General features: G+C 48.4%; 1 long non-coding RNA gene across 3 annotated transcripts; it reads left to right on the top strand.

Annotated features, from left to right (window-relative positions):
* The first annotated feature begins 7,886 nt into the window (after nt 1-7,886).
* On the top strand, nt 7,887-12,753 carry Gm35582. Of its 3 annotated transcripts, none has more exons than XR_375415.4 (3): nt 7,887-8,177; nt 11,543-11,636; nt 12,034-12,753. It is a non-coding gene; the product is annotated as a predicted gene, 35582 (long non-coding RNA). The 3 variants fall into 3 exon arrangements; XR_375414.3 differs by having other exon boundaries at nt 7,889-8,127; XR_867145.1 differs by lacking the exon at nt 7,887-8,177 and adding an exon at nt 9,169-9,210.
* The last annotated feature ends 9,412 nt before the right edge of the window (nt 12,754-22,165 follow it).

Raw genomic sequence — 22,165 nt, 5'->3', positions numbered from 1 at the left:
GTGCTGGGGAATGGAACCCAGAGCCTTACAGATATGAGGCAAGTAAGCACTATAATGCTGGGCAATAGCTCTAGCCTTGTATCTGTGTATATGTATGCATGAGTATGCATATATGACATCATCATATACCTATGCACACATGTATGTGTATATATGTGTTGTGTGTATATGCAGGCATGAGTGTACATGCAAATGTATACCTATGTATACGCATGTGCATATATGTGTACATACATATGTGTATCATGATGTATATGCTCAGATACATGTCTTTGTGTGTGTGTGTGTGTAAAATGGCCTGAAAGAGCCACCCAAGCAGGAAACCAGTGTCTGTGGCAATTCCTTGCTTGAACACCCAGTCCCTGTCCACTGGCCATGTACAGTCTTCTGCTCTGCCCTCCCCTGGCCTCACCCCACTCCATCCCTGCCCTCCCCTGGCCTCATCCCACTTCATCCCGGCCCTCGCAGCTTTTCTTCACTCCTCTTCCCCACTTCCACCCAAGACGAGGCCTCAGCTCTGAACTGCTGACAGCTGCCGTGAGCTTCAACAGCTGCTCTGAGTTCCAAGGCACGAAGCAGGGGCCACTAGAAGGAAGTGAAATCCCCACCCACTTAACAGCTTAATGAGGACTTGAACCTGAGCCCGGGAGGAATTGTCAGTGTGACTATTTGCTTGGATGTGGAGGACGTGTCTGGGCTTTCAAACCTGCCCCAGGGAGGAGCCAGAACAAGCTGGAGGCAGGGAGATGGAGATGCCTGCAATTCTGTCTGCCCCCAGCTTCCCTGGGAGACCCTGGAGTCAGGTGTGCAACTTCACAAGGGCCAGGCGTGTGCAGGGAACAGTGGTGTCAGTGGAAGCACATGGAACCCTCTGTGTATTCCAAGCCACCCTAGGGAATGAAGTCCTCCTACAAGAGGCCACTCAGAAAAAAAGAGGTCTTCAGAGCCAAACCTGCACGGACTGAGACATGTGAAATGGCTCTGTCTAACTACTGAGTGACTCCCATTCTCTGTAGACAGGACTCCCCTGCCTGCCCTGTTTACAGGGCAGATTGGCACCTACACCCCCTTGTCCCTCCTAGGCCAGATTTTCTGGTCAGCTACCTATCCTCTGCTCTCGTTCATGAACATGAGGAGCTCCAGCTGTCTATATGAGCCCAGGCCCTCCCTCTGCTTGTGGAGTTCTCCACAGCTCCTCCAGGAGCCAGGCCTCAGCCTTCCCTGCTCCCACAGATGCCAGGAGCCAGGCCTCAGCCTTCCCTGCTCCTGCAGATGCTCCCCCACAGTCTCTCCATATTTGCTTTCTTGCACCGGGCACCTGTCCACTCTACCTTGCCTTGCTTACCCACCTATTAGATGTTTTCTTTCTACCTGATTGCAATGCAAACCCCAGTGACCCTTATGCTGTGTCCTCTTGGAAGAGAGCAAAGTGCCTGGCAGATAGCCGCTCACTGGACACTTGGATTCAGGAATGCTACATTAGCCAGGCACATGCTGTCCCCACCCCCATCCCTGACCACGAGGCATAAAACAAACACATGTCCACATTCAGAGCCCAGAGAGGGAACTCTAGTCTTACACAGAGCGATCTGACAAATGTTTTATCAGTGTAGGAGTCGACCCACCTGGTAGTGAGCTCTCCAGACCAGGGCCCTTTCTGAATGAAAGATGGCTCTTATACGGGAGGTTTCCATACAGTTGTTCTCATTTGGTTTCTTTTGCTGTGATAGAGCTATTAACAAAAAAGCAAGCTGGGGTGGGGGTGTTAAAGACATGGCTTAGTATATGAAAACACTGGCTATTTTCCTGGGGCACTTGGGTTCAATTCCTACACTCACTTGAAGGCTCAGGCCCCAGGGAATCCAGAGCCCTCATCAGGCCTCAGGCACCAGACCAACTCAAGATGCACAACCATACATGCAGGCAAAACAGCCGTACACATAAAATAAGTCAATCTTTTTAAAACAGCTTACGGGGAATGTTAATGTTAATTTTAGCTCACAATTTCAGGTTACATCCCCTCATTGTGGGGAAGCCAAGGCAGAAGCACCGGTCACCTCAGATCCACAGGCACGATCAGAGGGAAATGCTTGCTAAATGCTCTAGCATTCTTGACTCTTAGCCCCGGAGCCCCTGCCTGGAAAATGGTGCAGCCCACACTGGGTAGGTCTTCCCACATTAATTAATGTAACCAAGACGATCCCCCACAGACATGCTCACAGACCAGCCTGACCAAGACAATTCCTCTTTGGGACTCTTTTCCCTGATGATTCTAGGATGTATCAAGTTGACAAAGCTAATCTTCACAAAGCTCCAGACAGAATTTCTCTAAGCACCTGGGCAGGGCCAGGCTCGGTTCCTGGCTTGCTTCTGCCATCTGCTGGTCACTGGTTGAATTGCACTGGAGAAGCTTACCACCACTCCTCTGCCTTTTCTTTCTAGGAAAGACTCACTATCCTCTCTGTCTACAACAGGGTCCATCTGGCTGACCTGTCAATCAACATGAAGTGGAATAGACTCTAAACTCTACTCATGTGCAGTAGAGATATTTATAACTTGGCTCAAAGTCTTAAGATTTTCCCATATTTTGTATCTATTAACTGAAATTACACTCAATATTAAACCCATGAGTCTGGATGATTTAGACACAGAAAGTTTGAGTACAATTTCCAAAAAAATCACACAGCTACAGAGTGATGCAGCTCACCTTTGAGCCTCTGCAACGGGAAATTTCGGGGCGTACTTTACCCATAACCTCACAACTGGCACAGGGCCCTAGTCATCTCAGCCTGAGACTCCACCAGACAGATAGAAGACACTTCAGCAAATCATCTTTGAGCACTAGCAACCATTCTGCCATTCAGAGCTTCCATCTTTCACACCCAGGAGGTTGTGGCTTGGTTCTTCTGGGGCCTCCCCAAGCCATCAGAGGATAGTGGAGGAAGCATATAGGCCGGGGTGGAGATCTGATGCCTCGGGACCCTCTGACTGAGCTGTCTCTAAGCCTCAATTCCCCTTCTCATATGTGTACCAGGGGAAAGCTCCCAACACTGTTTGATACAAACTCTCATCACCATCTTACTCAAGGCTCTGAAGAAGCCCTGCAAGAGACAAATCCACTTCCCTTCCTCAGCCCAACCGACCCCAGGACTGTAGAGCCACCATGGGCCTCACAGTTCCATCTTCAAATTGCAGGGCTGTCACCATCCAGGCTTTCCTGCAAATGTAACAACTGACCCACCAAGAACAGGGTCTATCCCGAACCTAAGGAGCTCCAGATCCCACACATCTGTGGCTCTGGCTTTGAGGCCTTCCAACACCTGTCTCCCGGGCCTGGGATCCAGCGCTTCCCATCTGGATTCCAGAGTCAGCCTCATGGACCATAAGCAATTAGTCTGAGGCAGAGAAGACAGTTTTTAATAATTCTGTCATTATCCTCCATTTTCAGCACCAGCAGACACGAAAACTCCATTTCCCGTTTCTTTTTTTTTTTAAAGGTATCAAATGGCTTCTGCATCACATTGCAATGTCGACATCAGTCCGGTTGTTTGTAGAGCAGACTCGTGCTTTCACGGCCTGAAGAAACTTGACCCCACGGTGTCAGTGTGGGGTCACTGCAGAGCCTAGTTTGACTCGGTGGCGCTGGGTGCTGAGGTCCACTTCCATTACACAAGACATAGGGTGCAGCAATGCTGTGTAGCTGACAGTCGGATGTGAACGAAGCCCACAGCTTCCTGCTGGGTCAGCGTGACGGTGAGGAAACCACCCACCATCCTCCCCAGACACAGAGTGATCTGGAGGAAGTGAGCCATGGAGGGGTGGCTGGTGGAGGACCTCACGACAGAGCCAGATCAGCAGGCAGGAGGAGAGTATAAGGTTCAAGACAGGAAAGCCATTGATAAGCCAGGACGTAGCAGAGTCCACATATGGGAGATGGAGACACTGGGCTCTAACCACATTAATTTCAACAGCCAAGGTAAACAGCTGGATGGGGCTTAGAATGATCGGTCCACTGCAAGCACACACTCCCATGAGACCCCTGTGTGGCCGAGGCACACCCTTTAAGTACCATTCTCACCCTATAAATGAGAAGTCCTGGACACAGAGAAGTTGAGTAACCTGTTCAAAGTCACACAGCAAGGAAAAAGCTCTGGGGATTGAGTCCAGAGCAGGGCAAACAGGTCCCTGCTCTTGGGTGTCTGTGGACACAGACTTTAAAGGTAAGTCTGGGTTATACCTCTTGACCAGGGCTGTCACCAGAAGCAGCAGCCTTGAAGATGAGGAGTGTGATCTTGTCTTGTTGGTCACAGAGCCCGTCAACAAGAGGACAGACTCTGCAGGGTCAAACGGGTGCATACAGCTTTCACATATATTACCATGATGCCGGGGTTCCATTGGGTCCCTGCCCAGGGCTGTCAGCCACCTCAGCAGCTACTGTAGCAGGATGAATGACCCCACATGCAGGCAGAGCACTGACCCCACATTCTACACCTGGTTCAGTATGTGGCATAGAACTGAGGGTCTCTTACACACAAGACAAGCACCAATTCCCAGCACCTACACGGTGGCTCACCACCACTTGTAACTCCAGTCACAGGGATCTGACAGCCTCTTTAGGCCTCTACAGGAACCAGACATAGAGATAGCCATGGTGGTTCACAGACATACATACAGGCAAAACACATGAAAATTATCTTTTTTTAAAACAGTGAGATAGTTTCTCACTAAGTGACTCAGCTTGGCCTTGAACTTGTAATCCTCCTTCCTCAACCTTCCAAGTAGCTTGCACCACCATAATATAGTTTTGTTGTTGTTGTTGTTGTTGTTATTGTTGTTGTTGTTTTGTTTTGTTTAATGGAAACTTGTCCACAATGGTTCATTAGCAAAATACTTCTGAAGAGAGGAGCGGACACCAAGCAGACTTTCTACTGTTGATCCCAGAGAGAAGCCAGAGAAGCCACAGGGGACAGACTCCTAAGTCTTCCACAGCCTGCAGACTAGTGTGTGATGGGTGTGGGATGCTGTGGTACATGCACAATGATTCTGGCATGCCTGAGCAAGTCTGAGTCTCGTATAACTTTCTAGAAGGTTCTGATGATGGCATACGTTCTTGGAGGACACACAGAGTGGAAAATTATAGAAGATCATGAAGGAGAATTAGAGCACTGAGCAACAGCACCAGAGAATCTGAGCACTGGGCAACAGCACCAGAGAATCTGAGCACTGAGCAGCAGCACCTTACACGTTTCATGGAACTTCTTCCTAGTCGTTTATACTCATACAGACATTTTAGGCTTTGACAAAACTAGAAACATATAAAAATATATTCTCATATTCCCCTAACGTTTTTATTGTTAGCAGTTATAGTCTGGGTGTGAAATGCTCCCCGAGGGCTTGTGTGTTTGAACACTTACTTGGTCCTCGGCTGTGGTGCTGGGGTTTGTGGGGGTGGGCGGGCTGTGGAGCCTTCAGGACTGTACCCGGTGCTTTTGTTGAGAAGAGATTGAGAGGTCTGCCTAACAAAGCTGCCTTTTCCAGCTGAGCCTGGTGGTGCTGGCCTGTCATCTGAACTACTGGGGAGACTGAAGAAGGAGGATGACACCATCAGGACAACTTAGTGGGATCCTGTTTCAAAATAGAAAGTCCAAAAGAGGTCTTTCTGGAGGACCCGGGTTTGGCTCCCAGCACCCACATGACAGCTTACAACCATCTGTGGCTTCAGTTCCAGGGGATCAGGTATTTCTTCTGGCAGCCTAGGTTACTAGGCACACAAGTGGTACATAGATACACATGCAGGCAAAACACCCATAGATATACAATTTTAAAAAGCATTTAAAATAATTACTTAAAATAATTGCTCAGTGGCAGAGTACTTACCCAGCATGTTCATAGTTAGTCCTAGTCCCTCTCGTATCACATATAAACATTTTTATTTCAAAGGAAAAGTGATTTTCAGCAATAAATGAAGGGACTAACAGCATTTGCATTGCACTGGCATAGCCAGGTCCTTGAAGGTGCTGCATGGGTGGACAGGAGACAGGAGAGGAGGGTGCAGTGCTCTGGTGACAGGGTAGGTCTCTGTGCTCTGTCACAGCTGTAGTCATTACTGTTATTAGACAGGCAGCAGGCCTTGTAAAAGTATATTGAATTGTCCTGCTCCAATTGTTGTCTTTGAGACTCACTGCTTCAGTCTTCTAACCCAGGCCTAGTCCTGGAAGCTTCTAGCCTCGGTACAATCTAATCTAGGCCTAGAATGTTGTCTCTCTGTATTACTGTCCTGGTAAAACTACCGCAGTTGCCTCCTCCTCCTTCTCCTCTTCCTCCTCCTCTTCCTCTTCCTTCTCCTCCTCCTCCTCTTCCTCTTCCTCTCTTTCTCTCCCTCTCCCTCTCCCCCTTTCCCTCTCTCTCTCTCCCCTGCCCTCCCCCTCTCCCTCTGCACTACTCCCTTAAGTAGCTTCCCTTTCCTCTCTCTTCTCTTGAGAGTTGGGCATACCTATTCTGTCAAATCTTTCTCTCTCTGATTCATCACTTGTCTGCCACTCAATTAGAGATCACTTTCAAACATGAATGTTTCTGTCTACAAACTAACTTTACCTATTTTGTTTTGGATTAAAGGTGTATGCTAAGGACTGAGACACACCACGACTAGAAACGTTTGTTTGTTTGTTTGTTTTGTTTTTTATTTGTTTGTCTGTCTTTCAGTATACAACACAATCTTGGGTTTCATAGTGTGATCACATATCCTGCAACAAGGTCTTAAACCTAGCAACTACACATGAGCATCTACTTACAAAGACCAAGGAGGTGGGGCTTATTACTAGGATCTAGGCCACTGCCTGGTGACTTATCTCAAGAATGAACACTGCTGATTGAGCCCATCAAAGACTCAGGGTGGACGGGCTCCTGGAGCCACGAAAGTGCCCCATGTGGTTCAAACAGAGAGGACTGATTCATCCCAGCCACACGATATCCACAAGTACCACAGACAGAGTACGCTGCTCCACAGACCTCAGGAGACAAACAATATCCTAAGCCTGTGATTGCCCAAGGGACTCCTGTGGTGCCGGACCCAAAAGAGGACCAGCAGTGAATGAGGGCCATGCTCACCCCATCTGTGGTATTGTGATGCTGGTCTCAGTCAGATAGACTCTGAGCACCATAGCTAGGCAGCCACAGGTAGAAACCAGAGACAAGGCCAAGACACACTGCTGCAAAGGCAAGCCCTCATGGATCTGTGACAGCGTGTGCACACACAAAGGAAACGAGTGAGCTCAGCCAACAGGAGGCGGCGGGTGGACTCGGGCTGTGAGTTGTCAGATCCTCTGATCAAAACAGGGAGTGTGCCTTTGTCCGTCGCTGTGTGTACAGAACGCTATGCCTACAAGTCTTGAAATGAGCTGTCAGCCAGCATTTTAAATGACCTGTACTCGAGTCTCAGTGAGCTGGGGATGGAAAGATGAGGCCAGAATGTGAGCTGGGCTAGGTACGGTGAGAGACTCAGGATGCTGGGAGGAAGCAAAGATGAGAAGAAAGGGGAGAGAGGGAAGAAGGGAAGAGGAAAATAACAGGTTAGGATCTAATTAATGACAAAAACATAAACTAACTTTAAGAGAATTAAGGGGATGTCAGTGTGTGAAATTGAGAATTCAAAACAAAGCAAAACACAGAGCTTCAAGCAACGCTGGAGGCAAGAGTCCACATCAGCACCAGCACCAGCACCTACTTCTGCACCCTGATGTCCCGGCAGTTCAAGAGGATGTGCCCACAAAGGAGCCGAGGCTGGCCCACAGCTCCAAGGTCCTTCTAGAGCCAGAGATTAGAGAGAGGAAAAAATATGATGCGTTGTCAAGTCACATGCACACCCCCTGGACCAATCACTGGAGACTACAGCAATGGGACACACTGATTGGCTAGTTTGGACCACGTGGCTACAGGCCACTGGCGACCCTATAAAGAAGAGCGTTTACCCCACACAGATCACCAGAGTTAGGCAAGCAGAAAAGATGAAATGGGAAGAGGAGGAAGCAAATATTTACCAACACCTACTCTTCAAGCAGCGAGCGCCTATAAATTTCTGCACCTGAAGCTTTGTGACCTGACCCTGATAGTTTGCCCATATTTTAACTGGTAAAAGCCTTGAAGTCCTACACACAGATCAATCTTTGAGGGACTTACAGGTGTGGATGGGCCCTAAAGGCTCATGGGTGACGGCAGGAGTGGGGTCGGGGGTCCTCCTCAGGCTCACCCACAGACTGTTGTTCAGCGAGGGTTCTATAATGGCCTGGACTGCTTAGTCCACAGCCCCAGCTTGGAAACAGCCATGAAGACTTTAGAGATTCATAGGCTTCCTTTGTCTTGCTATGAAATCCTAAGTTACACATTCCTATCATAGGCCAGGCACCATATTAAAGCCTCAGTCCTGGACCACAGGGAGGAGCTGCCCAGCCACCTGGACATGATTGTTATTTTGAAATTCAGAAAGGTTTTGATGGTGAGGAACTTAGTTTCCGAGTTTAGACACCCGTGTGGTCAAATTTCCTGGAGGAGCAAAGGTTGCGCCTGTAAGAACAAACTGGTGAGGGGAACTCCTTTGGCACCAATGGCTTCGGCTTTCCTGGGTGGAGCTGTGTCTTCCTCGGCAGCCTGTGTACACAGGATGGGGTATTCCTGATGCCCTCATGTCTGCATGAGTGATGGCTTCGCAAACGTACCTGGCTACTCATGAGCAGGTCCTGAGAGCCTCTGGAGGGGAGGGCATACCATCATGCCACTGTGCTGCTGAAAGCTTATGGGTGGATTATAAACAGGGCACTCAGCACAGACTCCCAACAGGACCATTTTACACACACACACACACACACCCGCCCGGAGACAGTGTAAGTGCCTGGGAGACATCTGTGATTGTCACACAGATGAGGGGAGGCTGCAGTGTGTCCTCTGACACCTATACTAGCCCCTAAAATAGTTATCAAATCAGAAGTGCTGATGCCAGGTTACTGGGGAGCACCCCTCTGCCCCCCTGAGCCTGTCAGCCTGGTGAGTGTGGTGGCTGTTCTTGGTTGTCAACTTGACAACATCTGGAATTAACAGAAACAGCCAGATACATGTGTGAGGGAATTTTCTTGTTTGGATCACTCAGGATGAGAAGACCCACCCTAATTCTGGATTGTTTGAAATTGGAAGCGCTACCTTAAATCCAGATCTTTGGAGGTGAGAAGATCAATTGTATATCTGGGCACACCTTCTGGACATGGATGAAGCAAGGAAGTTCTGACTCTTTTCCTGCTTGGCCTCACTCTTGCTGGCTAGTTTATTCCTTCACTGGCATTAGAGCCTACATCCCTAGGATTCCTATCAGGACACAGATATTGTTGGGCTAGCTGGACCATATGAGATCTGTTTCTCTAGAGAACCTTGATATGCAGCGTCTAAAACACACCCTTGTTAAGGTGAATCTAACAAGGTACTACCGCGATGGCTCAGTGGTTAAGAACACTTGCTGCTCTTGTCAATAACTCAAGTTCAGTTCCCAATGTCCATGTTGGGCAACTCAAAAACAATCTATAACTCCAGCTCTCTCCCTCTTCTGGCCTGTGTTAGTACTGCACTCATGTGTACACATATACACATAGACAGGCACACAGCTATACACATTTAAAATCCTTAAAGTGAACTTTAGAGCACCTGCTACCTTACCACCAGCAACTCTATCATCATCACCAACATTTTTAACATTGGAAAATGTTGACAGTAAAAACACTTGCAGCTATCAAATCCTGAGGTCATCTTGTCCCTCCCTGGTGCACTGTCTGTCATCCACCTGCAAGGTCTCTCTACTCATGACGGGTCAGGGTAGCCTCTTCCAGCTACCCTGACCCACAGGATCAGGGCTCTTTGGCCCATGGTAGCAATTATTAGGTTAGACTATTCTTTCTTAGCTACCCTATGGTTGACTCCTGATGAGCCTTCACCTGCAGTCTAGCCCCTCCATAGACCTGTCCTTCGGAATCCAAGCAAAGTAGCCCAGCAACACAGTGTTGGCATTTCAACTAGGCTCTGACCAGTTACCTGGCAACAGTCAGGTGTACCTGGCTCACTATAAAAAGGGACAGTTTGCCCTCTCCCCTTGCTCTTGCTCTCTTTTCTTGCTCCTGCTCCCTTGCCCTCTTCCTCCTCTCTCCCCATTCCCTTCCCCTCACTCTCTCTCTCCTCTTGCTCATGGCCAGCCTCTCTCTCTCTCTCTCTCTCTCTCTCTCTCTCTCTCTCTCTCTCTCTCTCTCTCTCTGCATCTCTCTGAATTCCCCTCCTCATGCCTTGAATAAACTCTATTCTGTACTATTCCTTCATATGGTGTGATGGTTTGTATATCCTTGAACCAGGGAGTGGCACCATCTGGAGGTGTGGCCTTGTTGGAATAGGTGTGACCTGGTTGGAATGGTTGTGTCACTGTGGTTGTGGGCATAAGATCCTCACCCTAGTTGCCTGGAAGTCAGTCTTCCACTAGCAGCCTTTGGATGAAGACATAGAACTCTCAGCTCCTCCTGCGCCATGCCTGCCTGGATACTGCCATGCTCCCACCTTGATGATAATAGACTGAACCTCTGAACCTGTAAGCCAGCCCCAATTAAATGTTGTTTTTTATAAGACTTGCCTTGGTCATGGTGTCTGTTCACAGCAGTAAAACCCTAACTAAGACATATGGCTAGTAACTCAGGGGGAAGGGATGTCTCAGTATGGGCCTGCAGAGGCACCCTCTTCCCCCACACCTTACGGCACAACACCAGACATATTCATTCTTCCTTGTGTTCTCAGCCAGTTGCCCAGTGAGGTTCCCACTGGCTTGGTGGGCACACAGGGTCACCACGGCATGGGAAGGATACAGTGAGGAGAATCCATGGCACCACAAGCCAGACTTGCAGCTGCAGCCCTCAGTCACAGAGCCCTACCTTTCAGTCCCTGCTTCCCTGGACCTGCCTCCTTTGCCGGCATCCCGTGCACTTCTCATAAGTGTCCATGGGCCCACTCAAACCACAGCTGTGCATATCTCCACCCAAGGAGTAGAAGCAGAAGACCCACCTATCTGTATGACAAGGTGACCTCCTTTCCCAGATGTCACTGTCCCTTGCCAGGCAGCACTCTGTAGTTCACATCTGGGGTGTTTTCTTACAGATATGCCTAGTGGGCTGGTGAAAAGCTCTTTGACTTCTTAACTGGTGCAGTCCGGCCCACAGGATAGGAACCGCTTCAGTCCTAACACTACTGGTCGGATCTCTGCCCTGGGCTGTCTCCTCAGTGTAGCAACTCCATGGGCTAGGCTGGCCTGCCTCCTGGGAAGCTGCTTGCTAAGCTGCTAATCCTCTGGGTCCTTGACACAAATGTGCCACCTCCTTCTTGGCAGACACCCAAACGCAGTTGAATTGTAAAACCACTTCCCGGCTGCTGTGTGGGGCCTCTTCAGAATCCAAGTTCTTAAATAGCCTAGGTTTTCATGGCAAGTTCAAGCCTCCTCCAAAGTTTGCTTCTTTTCTCTTCCCTCACTCAGGTTTGACTCAGACATCGTCGTTCCCTTAAGCTCATCCGTGTCGGCACAGTGAACCTCGTGTCTACAATGACCATGTGACCGTCCTCTTAACATAGTAAGTTACAACCTGTCAGTGCAAGAAAGAGGCTCAAAGATGTATTCTCTTCTGAGACTGGGTAAGCTAGTCTGCCTTGCTCTAAGAAGGGGGATGTGGCTTCCCTACAGTGAAAAGCTGGCTTCCACCACACAAAACAGTTTGTGGGTCCCCAGACCCTGTGCTGTAGAATGAAGTCAGACATCAGTCTCATCTGACTTCTGCTAGAGTGGGCTATGCAGTTTCCTGAGGTGCCACCACAGGTCTGGCTATGAAGCACATTTCCCAGTTCTGCTTTCTAACGGTGCTGTCACTTCCACCAAACTCCTCAGCTTCCTAGTGGCTCACAGAAAAGTCTAGCTTCCCTTTGGTTCTGAAAACTCAGCCTGTTGATTCTTCACTTTTTATCTCAATCCAGATGCACTGGACTCCTCTGGTGGAGGCTGCCCCAGTCTCTGAAGTCTGGACTTATCTGCCTGTTACTGCTGCTCTCAGCCCTAGAGAGAGACTGGAATGAAAGCATCTTCTTACTGTCTTCTGTGACCTAACCTAAGTCTCCCCATCTTCAGACTGTCAAATCCTGCATCAAGGAGGACTGGGGGAGCACTGATGGCTGGTATCCACTTCTGGTTCCAATAGAGGGTGTGGGGTTTGTATTTCTGGCAATCTTTCCGGCAACACTGATGCGGCCACCCTCCTTCATCAGCATGACAGGAAGATTTGCTGGTTCCCCAAGCTCAACACCCTCTGGGGAAGTTTCTGTTTCATTAGATGCAACGGGCCAAATTGGCTTGTCCCCAAAGAAGCCATGGGAAAGTTTGTTGATCTGAGCTATACTACTTCCATTAGGCATCATTGCAGGGGGGTGGGGGTGGAGGGGCTCAAGCAGCATAGACCAACAGTGATCTTCAGTGGTACTGCCAGGCTTGGAGTCTAGCCTTCCATCCTGAGGGCAATGGGAAGGGATACAGCCATGAAACTCACACTTGCCCTGGTCTCTAGCACAGCAGGTGTGAACTGCCCTGGAACAAGTTTTGATGCCCTTGGAAGCATCAGGATAGTGCCTGTACATTAAAACTAAATGAACATCACCCATCTGAAGACGGTTTGCAATAAAAATCATTTTTATAGCCATCAAGAGTTTGCCCTGGTGCTACCCTCCCACATCCCCTGCCCCAACGCTCCATTTGAAGTCTGACCACCTGGAATTATTAGTTAAGGGCACTGTAGCAAGGGAAAGATGGATGGTGTAAGCAGATCCTGCTATCAGTGTTCAAAACCCCGTGCTAGCCCCATGACACTCAGCACAAGTTCCTTAATCATGGCTGAGTGAAGGTTACCAAGCCTGAATTATTAGTTAACAGCGTCTCTGCCCTGTAATGATTTCTCAGAGTAAATGGAACGTGAACACGGCTCCTGAATCTCTGAAGCTATTGTGTGTGTGTGTGTGTGTGTGTGTGTGTGTGTCTGTGTGTGTGTGTGTGTATGTGTGTGTGTGTGTGTGTGTTATTTTGACTTTCTCTCCTATGGTGGAAACAAATAAAAAACAGGTTGCCTTGACCCCAGATCTCTGTGCAGTTGAGGGTCTGAGGTTGGGTGATGGCTGAGCTGGTAAAATATTTGTACAAGATGACTTGTGTTCAACCACTGGCACTCACATGAAAGGCCAGGCATGGTGGTGTACATCTGGAGTCCCAGCACTGGGGAGAGAGAAGCAGGAGGATTCCTGATGCTCATGAGCTACCATAGCCTAGTCAGTGATGGCTGGGAGCCTAGTGAGAGACCCTGTGTCACAGAATAAGGAATGATGCCCAATGTCAGCTTTTGAAATGTACATACATCCACACATGAACAGGCTTCTGTTCACATCTATACATACATGTGCATTCCCTAAAGAATACAGGGTCCTACGTCATAGTGGAGTCTCCAATCAGCTCACCTGTGTTGAAGAGCTCCCTCAAACAAAGCTTGTCTTCATCTCAGAGAGGCTTCTGTGACGATGACGATCACCTTCAGGAGAGAAGCATGCCTTTCAGTGGCTGTCACTGTATCACCTGTCACCAGGGCACTGTCCCCAAATAGCAGCCAAGTCAACACCTCTCTATACCAAGAGACTAGTTCTGCCACTTCCTCAGTTCATTCACTTGAGAGTAAATGGCGTTAAGCCCTGGTTGCTTACTTTGCGTAGGCCAAGGCAACTACTTACAGAAGGAAGTGTTTATGTTGTGCAGTGGGAAATATGGAATTTTGGTTTCTTAAAAAAAAAGAAAACAGAGACCTATTATAAGAATGTGTTTTCATTTTAATCACAGATGTGGGATATGGGGGGCTGCTTCATAACAGCAGCTGGCTATGATTTGCCTCATGCTCTGGAGGGGGTGTGATTTTGGCAGCTGCAGATAGTTTCTGCAATTGCCTGATATTTGGAATCTGGGAATCTTTCAGAAGGAATATAAATGTTGGTGGTTGGAAGTGGTTGTTCTCAGTTGCTGTTGGTCACAGTTTATTAAGTAGTCCTGCAAAAAAAGAAGAAACAACAACAAGAAGAAATTGGATATCTGACAGTGAAGATCAAAGTTGCCCCAAGGAACTGGACGCACCTAATCAGCAGGAAGTAGTGTAATGATAATGTCGACCCCATTTCGACCCCTGACCTAATTTAAGGATCTCTTTCTTCTCTACCCTTTTTTCTATCTTATCTGGTGTTAAAAGGTTGAAAGGGTGGAAGAAAGAACCCACAAAGTAGCAAAAGACAGCCATAGTTTGAAGGTTACAGTGTCAGAGAATGAATTTATGACCACATGGCAGAAGTGTGGTGTCAGGCAGACAGGCATGATTCTGGAACAATTGTCAAGAGCCACAAACATGAAGCCAAGAGAGACTGAGACTGGGGGATGGCTCCAGTCTTTTTAAACCTCAAAGCCCATTCCTGGGGATACATCTCCTCTAACAAGTCACACCTCTTAGATCTTCCCAAACAACTTTACCGACCAGGGACCAAGTTTTCAAATATACAAGTCTACTGGGTGCCATTCTCATCTAAACCACCACAGCTCCAAAGGGGGAGAATGAACCCTCATTATCAGTCATCTCACGGGGCCTGGTCTCATGAATGCAAGGTCAGGGGAAGCAACAGGGCTGTGGCTCCCATAGCCTGTGACCTGGCCCTGACCCTGTTTTCTGCACTGCCCATCCTTATGCCTGAAGCTTTCCCTGTTAGGAAGTCAGGCCTTCCCGACACACGGCCCTGTGGCAGGGCTCTTCTCTAGCATGAGTGGCATAGTGGGAGATCAACTTCAACATAGGAAGACATGCTGGCACACGTGCAAAAAGCCAACATGGTACTGTTTGATCATAACCCCAGCACTTGGTGGGGTAGAGACAGGAGAATCCATGGACTCAGTGGGCTGCAAGTCTGGTCTACTTGGAAGCTCCAAGCCTGAGAGAGGGCTTGTATCAGAAAAATAAAGAGAATGATCTCTGAGAAATGCTACCTGAGATTAACCTCTGGCCTACACACACACACACTCTCTCTCTCTCTCTCTCTCTCTCTCTCTCTCTCTCTCTCTCTCTCTCACTTCTCACTTTACTGATGGCTCCCCTCTAATCAAACTGAAGCATCTCTACAGCACCAACCTCTGACCAGTGAGTGATGTGTTCTGAGATCTCATTTTGTGGGAAACCAGATAGATGCCTTGTCAGGGCAGCAGCCAGGTGTCCACAGCTTTAGGGAGACTCTTCCCTGGCACTCTTGGGTTCCCCAGATGTCACCTGTGACATAACAGTCATCTGGAAGAACATGCCCTTGGTTTGGTTTCAGAAGACAGAGGTAAGCAGCACGCAGCTCAGGCAAGTGCATCAGAGACCCCAGCCAGCTCCACCGCACCCACCGCACCTGAGCCAGTTCAGGTTCAGGCGTCCTGCCCAACCAGGCCCCGAATGCCACCAGCTCTGCGGACACCACTCTGGATAGCAGTTTCCTGTGTGAGATCTCCAGGCCCAGCTCAGGTATTTTTAGCCACTGTCAGCCAGGCCTCAGCCGCAAGGCTCAGCACAGACGTCAGGCAAGAACAGGGCCAGAACATTCCTGTACTCTGCTCCCTCCTCTGGGCTTCGCCTGTTCCCACGGCTAATTTAAAACTTTCCTGGCTAACCCTGTGACCCTTCGCCTCATGACCTTTCCCCCAGAGCACAGGATCCTCCCAAGGAGGATCCTAGCCTTACAGCTGCTGATACTTCCAGCACTGGTCTGCCGTGTAGCGGGGCTGGGACACAGGCTGCCTCCACTCAGACACTGCTGGTTTATAGGCCTGCAGAGCAGGTCACACACAGCCTGGAAGGCAACTGTACCCAGAGAAGCCTCTCTGTCCCGGATGCCCAGCCTGCTGCTGTCCTGGGCTCTTCTGTATTGTTGGCTTGTATTCCCTCTAGCTCCATAGATTCCTTCTCTAATCTGTGTGTATATAGGTTATACCTTAAGGGATTCCGCTCCTGCTCTTCACCCTCAGAGCATGGCAAAGCCAGTGAGGTCTTGAAATCAGAAAAGCCGTGATTACTCAGAAAAGACCCTCAGGACACTGAGCCCTTCCTCTAACATTCTCTGCTGCAGAAGAAGTCCCTCCCTAAGGAGGCTTAGTAATAGGAAGGATGTCTGAAAAAGTCATAAGGAGTCATACTATTAATTATTTATCAAATATGCTATCATACGCATAATTGTGTGAATAAATATACATATATAACTTAAATGAGATTTTCGTATCTGAGCTGGCAAGCCTCCCTCAGAGAGTCAAAGGCTACCCAACACTAAAACTTTCAGCTGAGGGAGAGGGGCTTTTCCCTCAGCAGTGTGTAGCCACCTACAGCAGTCCACACTCCTGTAAGTAAACCCTTATTTGTTCTTGTAAGTTACATCACTAAGTCACCCACTCCCCAAGCCATGCTCTGATGGAATCTGCTCTTTGGTCTGCCATCTGTGCCCTGTCTGGGCTGAGTAGAGCTTTGTTTATGTCTCCCTTCTCAGGTGAAGTTATCAAATGTGTAGTCACAAATGTCACACACTAGTTACCTCTAACGGTTACACGTTTGGGCTACATTTCAAGTACAGGGTCCGAGGAAATGGCTCAGTGTGCAAAGCATTTGCTTCCTAAGCATGGACCCTGAGTTGGATCCCTAGCATCCAAATAAAATCCAGGCACAGCATGCTTATCTACAATGCCAGAACCGTCTCGGGTGGCAGGGGTGGGCAGCAAAGGGGACAGGCAGATCCCTCTGCTCAATGGCTACCTGGGGCAGCCGAAACTGCGACACTCAGGTTCAGTGAGAAACTCTGTCTCAAAAGACAGTAAGGTGAAGGGAGGTTGTGGAAGACACTCAGGACTCACTTGTGACCCCTCACACACGTGCACTCAGCTGTACATGACCATAGAACACATGGCATTCATACAACACACACATAGGTACAAAATAAGACTTATGTATTATGTGTGTGGATGATTTGCCTGGACAGATGGATGAATGTGCATTGTGTGTGTCTGTGTGTGTGTGTATGTGGTGTTAGAGAGAGAGAGAGAGAGAGAGAGAGAGACCAGGCTGGCCTCAAACTCCTGGAGACCCACCTATCTCCACCTCTCAAGTGCTGAATTAGAGGAATGTACCACCACTCCTGGAGATATATATATATATATATATATACCAATTTAAAGCCCCAGCTCCCAAAGCTGACACTATAAACCTATAAGCACTTACCCAGGCACGCTCCCTATACTGTTGGTCTGTAGAACACAAGGAAACACGCATGATGGCCACATTCATGATCACTCGTCGTCATTGATCTGAGATCAACTCTGACAAGCAAACACAAGAGTAGACTCTATCTTTGGTGGTGAGGTGGTCCCACCCAGCCACCCTGGAAATAAGACAGTGACCAAGGGGCCTCCTTATTTTTACCAGTGTCACAGGAAACACAGGAGTCCAAAGAGGGCATCCTAACCCACTGCTGTCAGAGAGGCGAGCATTTTCAGGGTTGTGAGGCCCTGTGAGGCCCTGTCTGTAATAGCCACAAGTACTAACTTAACTAGTCGGACTCAACAGCACTGACTTCTCTCCTCATAGCAGGCAGACCTTCGAGTTTGTCCATTTAATTACAGTGTCTGGATTGTCCTGGATGGGGCTTACCTGCTTGTCTTCTGATGAACTCAGTGTTAGCCTTCATTAAGGCTGTTGGACAAAGACAATCTATGCCATCAATACCATCAGGCCCAATAGAGAGCACAGCTCCTAAAGTCTTGATTGACAAATACAGTGGCAGACTGGTATTTTCAAAATGAGGATAAAAAGCTGGAGGGAAAAAAAAACAAACAAAAACAAAACAACAATCAAAAAAAAAAACAAAACAAAACCAGAAACAGAAAACAAAAGCAAGAGGTCTGGAGCCAGGGTGGTGAGAACAGCATGGCCCTGTCCATACTGGCTCTGTGCCTGTCTCTGTAGTCTTCTCCTGGCCAGCCGCACCTCTCAGCTTGAAGCCCGCTATCCTACAGCTGCTCCTGTGCTGGCAGCCTCACCTGGAGTCCTATGTCCAGGCTTTCACCCCTGTGCTGGCCTTCCCTGCACCAGCTGGGCCTGTGAGCTTCCCACCCATCCTTGGGGTCATGACCTCATGCAACTTCTTTTCAGGCTCCTGTGGGGCACAGGTACCATCTAGCCACTGCTCCTTTATTCGTCCCATTCAATCAGCAACCAGGAGTGCCTCAGCAAGGGGGAATCCTGGAGATCTGGCTCACAGCTCCTCCTTCATGGATCTTGAGGTCTCCATGGAGAAGACAGGCATTAAAAATCAGCAGATCAAAGGGAGCCTGTCTCCAAACACACACACACACACACACACACACACACACACACACACACACTCACACAACTTAATAAATAAAGTAACTTTAGAAACTCAGGCTTGAATAGTAGCCACCAAAGGATTGAGAGGGAGGGTGGAGTGTCATAAATAGTCAGCTGCTTGCTACAGGCTCTGCTTGAGCCCTAGGCCATCCCAGTCTGTGAGGGTGAAGATGGTTCTGTGAGTGATGAAGTGGCAAAGGATGGGCCTGTACAGGTGCTACCTATAAGTACAAAGAGGATGAATGCTTACATGGCGTCTTTGTCCGGGTATTATCTTAGAGGGCAATGGAGTAAGAGCCACAGGGTCTCTGCATTGTCGGATACAACTCCGCATGAATCCTCAAACTGCAGCCACCCTGAGTTCTCCTGAAGGAGAAGGGGGTTGTAGACAGGCCTGTCTCCACCCTGCACTCTGGCACTTACCCTGAGGCATCCTGAGGGATGGCACAGCTGAGGAGGAAGCATCCTTATGGTGACTCTCCCTCGGGCCCCCAGCCGCTGGGACGGGGCACTGGTTTTATTTTCTGCTAAGTGTACTGAGCTGCAGACACTACTTTGATGGCAGATGTCCTTTGAAAGACACAGCAGTCCCTGTTTTCAGCCTTTTCAATCCCCAAATTGCCCAGCTCTTGGTGGATACAGATTGCAGAGCTGTCCATCGCAGCTCCATTAGCACAGCTGTGTGTCTTTCATTCCTGCCTGTCTCCTGGCCAGCGTTAGCCAAAGTCCCTGTCCCTCTCTTAGCATGGTGCTAAAAGCAGCCACTAATGTGCCCTACATCATGAATGTTCCCACGCTGCTTCCTGCTGCACTCCTGTCCAGAACACAGGCGGCTTTTCAAAGGACGGCAGAGGACCAGTGTTATCTAGGCTATGTTTCTGTAGAGTGAGGGTCACCAGCTCTCTCCCTTTCAGCGTTTGAGTCCCTGCCACTTGGACACATCCATTAAGCCACCACCACAGGGTTAAGTTCTGCTACTCAGGGCCCACTTCACTCTGCTCTGTATTCTTTGTCAGCTGAGACTCAACTCCCTGCCCCAAGTGGTGGAAATTATAAAACAGCAATAGCTTAAACAAGCAGTATTTAATTCTTCCCTTGAGTTTTAAAGTGGTGCAGGGATGAGGTGGGGGTGGGGGTGGGAGATGAGACCCTTGGGGTCAGGGAATTTCTCCCGCCCATCCCGTGTCCATTGGAATTGATGTGTGGGACCGATACCCCAGCTCCAACCATCCTGATCATTCCCGCAAGGAAAAGAAGATAGGCGATAGACAACTTTTCTCCATCTTGCAAAGTACTTTCTGGAAATGGCCTTTAATCAGAATGTAGTCACATGTCTGCACCTGCCCGGAGGATGGGAAATGTTGCTGCACAAGTGGACAGCCCCACATGGTAGGATTCTGGGTTCTTTCCCTGAGCAAGACATGGCAGCCTGTGCTGGTGTATTTGGGGTGGGGGTGGGGGTGTCTGGCCTTCAGCAGCCTCAAGATGAAGAGCCTGGAGGCTTTGGAGTTAAGCCTCCAGAATTCTTACTACTTTTTCTTTATGGCAGAGGAGACCATGGCCAGGCAGGTTTGTGGACAGTGGTATAGACATGGGCTTTGATTTCACAAGTCTTCCCCCCTACACACACACACACACACACACACACACACACACTGCTGCTGCTGCTCTGGCTCTTAGCCACTGGCTGGTCACTGCCTCTCTTCACAGGACATAAATGATGTCTCCCTGGATGATTGCTGAAGGTCTTTGTGTGTGTGTGTGCATGTTTGCTTTCGTAGTTGCTCATTTGTGTTTCAGACTGGACCTCATTCTGCAGCCTAGGCTGGCTTGAACTCCTGCTCCCAAAAGCCCTCTCTCCAAGAGCTGGGATTGCATGGATGCTCCCCCACCATGACAGTAAAAGGAAAGTTTCCAACTACAAGGTCTTCTGCATGCAGCAAATCCTAAGAGCCAGCAAAGCACACGCCTGCGCCGGGGAGTTCAGCAGCCCGGGTTGTTACAGCATGCAAAAATACATAGGTTAATTTAATTAAATGAAGCCCATAATGAAATTTTAACACCAGTGACTACATCTGACTTTGGATTAGCAAGCCACATGGAAGCTAAGGCTCTTAATAGAAGCACATCTCCCTAAAAATATTTACCAGAGTTGTCTTATTTTATGCTGTATTGCCACTAGCAAGAACCAGCTTCATCCTCAAAGTCATAGGTCACCCCTGGAGGTGATTTTCAGGGAACCTCCTGGTGCCTGGGTGTCCAATAGAAACCATCATAAGGGTGTGGGTAGAGCTGAACATTTCAGAGCTTGCTTAGTAGTACTGGGGATTGAACCCGGGGCCACCCTGCCATGGAACCACATCTCCAGCCCTTGTTTTAAACATGAGCCTGAGGGAAGAACCAGCCAGATGAAACCCAGGAATGTCTCCTGCAGACATCAGCAGGGGAAGGGGATAGTATCCAACTGACATCTAAACAGGGGAGTTGGTGGCCTTCCATGTCACCCTTGTGAAATTCCCATGAAGACAGCAGTAGGGCTGTTCTTTGCACTGGATGTCAGAACCCCAAGGTTCTGGAAAAAAAATGATCATGATCCGGTGACACAGGGATGTGGGGAACTGTCTTATAAATATCTAAGAAGGTTGGCAAGACCAGTATTAACAAATGTCTTATTAAATATCTACACAATGAAACGCTTTGTTCTCCTTGTTAATTGCTGGATCTGCGTTCATGAATATCGCATGAGTGTTTTATTACTTTTGGAAACAACGTGCTGGAGAGCATCTTGCAAGGCAAGAATTTGCAAATGTGTACCACAAGACCAGAGGAAAACCAGAGGAGCTACCACTGGAGACTCGCTCACTTAAAACCTCTCAGGAGCGTCTGGTAATGTGTTTGTCCTAGCTCGGGGCATGCAGGCATCATGTGTTTGCTCTGAGCTGGGTTCCCAAGGAGAGTGCCTAAGGAAAGGTGCCAAGCCCGGGTTCCTCAGAAGAGCCTGGAAGCCAGGGTTACAGTCTGTTGTAGCTACAAAACTCTGCTGTTAGAGCCCAGAGCAGCTTGGTGCCACTAACATGGCTGGGTGTCAATAAAACAGACAGTTGGGCCAGATTCCTCCATGTCAGTCATTTTCTTTCTCTTGACTTATATCTAGAAAGACCTGATGACCATTTATTAGCCCTGGACAACAACTAAGACTCAAAATATTTTTTTGTTTTATTATTTGTGTGTGCATGCATGGTGTGTATTCATGGATACACATGTCACAGTGCGCATATTTAAGTCACAGGACAAACTTTTTTGAGTCAGTATTTACAAACTCCTTTGAGACAGTATTTACAGACTTTTAAAAGGGCACATGCCCTTGTGTATACGTTTTAAAAGAATGCTCCCACCCTGTCCCACCCACCCCACTTCTACCATAAAATTTATATGAACACCAGGTGGACAAGAAAATCCAGTAAAATGTTATGGTCTTGTTTAAACAAAAAATCTAGTCAGAACATATTTCTTCAAAAATTTAAAAATCCTTTTACTATACTGATAGGAGGAAGTTAAATCATGGTGTGTCTTAGATTTCAAAGCACGTTCTGTTTATACGATTTTAAGCTTAATTATTTTTTCTCAAAATAACATAGCTGGCTTAGCTAATCAAAGCA

Source organism: Mus musculus, chromosome 2 (genome assembly GCF_000001635.26).
Source record: "Mus musculus strain C57BL/6J chromosome 2, GRCm38.p6 C57BL/6J".
Classification (NCBI taxonomy): domain Eukaryota; kingdom Metazoa; phylum Chordata; class Mammalia; order Rodentia; family Muridae; genus Mus; species Mus musculus.
This window is presented reverse-complemented; position numbering and strand designations above follow the sequence as displayed.